The sequence below is a fragment of the Taurulus bubalis genome (genome assembly GCF_910589615.1).
Source record: "Taurulus bubalis genome assembly, chromosome: 6".
NCBI lineage: Eukaryota > Metazoa > Chordata > Actinopteri > Perciformes > Cottidae > Taurulus > Taurulus bubalis.
In genome coordinates, this window is record NC_136594.1 from 5,879,718 (window position 1) to 5,883,029 (window position 3,312).

Sequence of the window (3,312 nt, forward strand, 5' to 3'; positions counted from 1 at the left end):
TTACTGTTTGCTGTTTAATTTAATGTCGCTATGAACCCCAGCAGGTGTGACCCACGCATGGAGAGCATCATGCAACAGCACAGATAACAGCTTGAAATATTTGAGCACTCAGGAGACACAGTGGTATTTTGAATAAATCAGTTCAGTGGTTTTGAAAAGAGTGTGTGGTTTAAAATTGTTTGTTTATCAAATATATTACTGTTACGCACCCTGGTTCTGACTGTGCAGCAAAGATTCACAGTTTGAATTAGGTGGTATTTTTTTAATATTTTTATTTCCACGGAGATGCAGGAAAATAAAAGCGTCTGTGTTACCACTCCATTTAACTGAAAAATGGCTTTCAGGCACTGCTGGAATCGAGAGCTCTTGCTCGTTCTGACTGGATAGATGTGATGAATTAATCAATTTTTCACCCAAACACAACATTTGAGACACATTTTAAAGAAGGGAAGAATAAAACACAGCTATTTTACCCCAGTTGCTTTGGTGAACCACTTATTCTTTAGACAACATCACCAGTAATCAATGATTGTTTCCTGTAAATGGGCCTTACATAAAAGTTCTGACATAAATTAGGTTATGTGTATGAATAGGTGCAAAGGCAGGCCTGTGTTGAATTAATATCTTTTAAGATGCACAATCAAGTGGTAAATATACTCTCCATTGTTTAATAGAAATGAAAAACACCTGTCAATATAATGTAATCCAGTACAGAAAATCCAGAATCTGCGGCCTCAAATATGACCACAGAGTTGAACCAACATCTTTCTGACAGAGCGTCAATAAACACTTTAGATTAAGGCCTTGTCACACAAGGAGACGGTCACATCAAAGTTCAGCGTTATGAGGGTGTTTGCTAGGAGCTTGATGGCACGGGGCCTTTACACTACACTTGCATGGCACGTTTACAAACTGCTGTAGCTACAGTGAGCTACTGCTAGCAGCTAGCATGCTAGCAGTAGCTCACCGTAGCATGCTAGCCTGTTATATCAACTCTCCAAGCTATCTGGCTGAGTTTGCTGGCTGGCTCGGTCGATGATGGGACAATCTGACACATTTTATCCCGGAGACGTTGGTTTAATTTCAACATTAATGGGCACACAGGCTAGCGATGGGATCTGGGTTTCCTCCCCCAAGGACATTGTGATTGTCAAACTATTATGTTATCTGTGCTCAGTCAACGTACAGGTAGGCCGGATTTACTCTTCCCTCCTTATTTGTGTCTTTGTTTGGGGAGGTAAACTCTTTAAATGTCAATGTGGAACCTACCCACCGCAACGATGCATTAGTTCTTCTTGAGAAAAAGGTAATATTACAAGACTAATACAATCAGAATAATCCAAGAGAAGGAAATCTTGACATTATGATAATTAAGACTCACTTTAGTGAGAATAAAGTCATATTATTTATACAAAAAAAGTAATTAGATAGCAATAATAAAGCTGTTCTTTATTGATAATAAATTAAATTAAAAAAATGTAAGCAAACATGTATCCATCCTATAATCTGCTGTGCATTAGGTCAATATTATTGCTGCGCATATATGTTATTCTCACCGAGTTCATAACCCTGTTTGGGACTCTGGTGTCTGGATGTTTAGGGAACCGTTCACTACTGGAAAACTTAAAATTACTGAATCAACACAAAAATCAATTTGTTCCATAATTGTGTGCACAGAACTCTCAGTATAAAGATGATGTCTAAGTAAATTCAACAGTGGTTATATTAACATTTTCGGATCAAAATGATTGCTCGGGACACTGCAGTCGTCGCCGGATATCGGTTGGGACAAATGCTGCGCCCTTGGACGTAGTCGTTCCATAACTGTCTGCAAACCGTGTCTTTGATGAGCAGTTTATACTACGGCAGAGCAACGCTAATGGGTTGTGATAGCTTTCTCTGTTTAGAACTCTCTGACTCTGTTCCTTCAAAGTTCATCCCTGTCAAGACAATTTCCTATCGGTCCATCCCGTATGATGTGAACGTGGCGTTAGAAGCTCAAAGTGAAACTGATAAGAAACTTCACAACCGTGGGATTTCTTTGAAGGAGTATGGTATGTGCTGCATTAGATCACATGGGTTTATTTAAATAAAAGGTAACTGGCTTTCCTAACTTCCCTCATCTCAGTATGTATAGTCTGGCTCCAACTACACAACATGTAACCTTGGACACTTTTCAAGCAGGCTACTGGAAACTCACATGCACTGCAACAGTCTTTTGGTCCTGTTGCTGCTTTGTGCAAATTTCACTTTGATCTGTCCTTTTTATGGGTATGTATGAGAGTGTACAGTAATAGCTCATGCATCATCAGGCAGCTGGATTGCTGCATGTGAAGCAAAATGCCATAAAAACTCTCTGAGTCATAGTTTGATAAATTCCTACCGAACACATGTCGAAAGTGCCCTTCAATAATGAGATCAAATCTTCCATATATTTGATTCAAAGCTATGACCTTTTTTGACTTAAGCTCATTTGAACCTGCTGTTTACGCTGCAATGTCTTACTCTGGAGTATATCGTTGCAATTGGATTGATATCAGAATATTGTTTGAGACGTCGTCTCTTTGTCCATTCGCGTTGTGGGGGAGGATGGTAATTAACTAATCAAGGTGGGTGGGTTTGTGTATGTTTGTGTCAAAGACAGAGAGAGAGACAATTCCCGAAATGAAGACAGAAGTTGTGTTTTTGAGCGGTGGTTTAATAATGAAGCCGGCGAGTACTGACACTCATAAGTGTTGAGGTGCACTGTGTGTATTGGCTTGTGTTTGCAATGCGGCTCAATTATCTCCAGCTGGTGCGTGGGCAAAGCATGAGAGTGACACCAACATTAAAAAACACTGTGCATTATTTATAAAGAACCAGTTGTTTGCAGCGGCATATGAATGCACAAATGAGTACGGATGAGTACCTTCCCACACAAGTGCATTAGTCGGCCATTAGGTGTGATGTCAGTCAGTCCACCCGGTCAGTCACTCGGTCGGTTGAAGAGTCACTTTGATGTCAGTCACCTCATCGGCTCGGCAAAGACACCGGCTGTCGGCTGCTTGCTCAGTTTTTAGTCACGCTAAGTCCTTTCAGACTGAAAGATACCAACACTTATCAGATGGATTGCGATGTCATTGGGTTCAAATCCCCAGAGGATGAAGCTTAATGACTTCTTATTGTCATTCCCAACTTTTCCCCGAGCGCCACCAGCAGGTCAAAGGTTCCATGTATCTGAAAAATCTCAACGTCTATTAGATGGATTGGGACAAAGCTGTATTCAGTCGGGATGAGAGTCATTAGGATTGGTTCAATACAGGCCCTCGTATT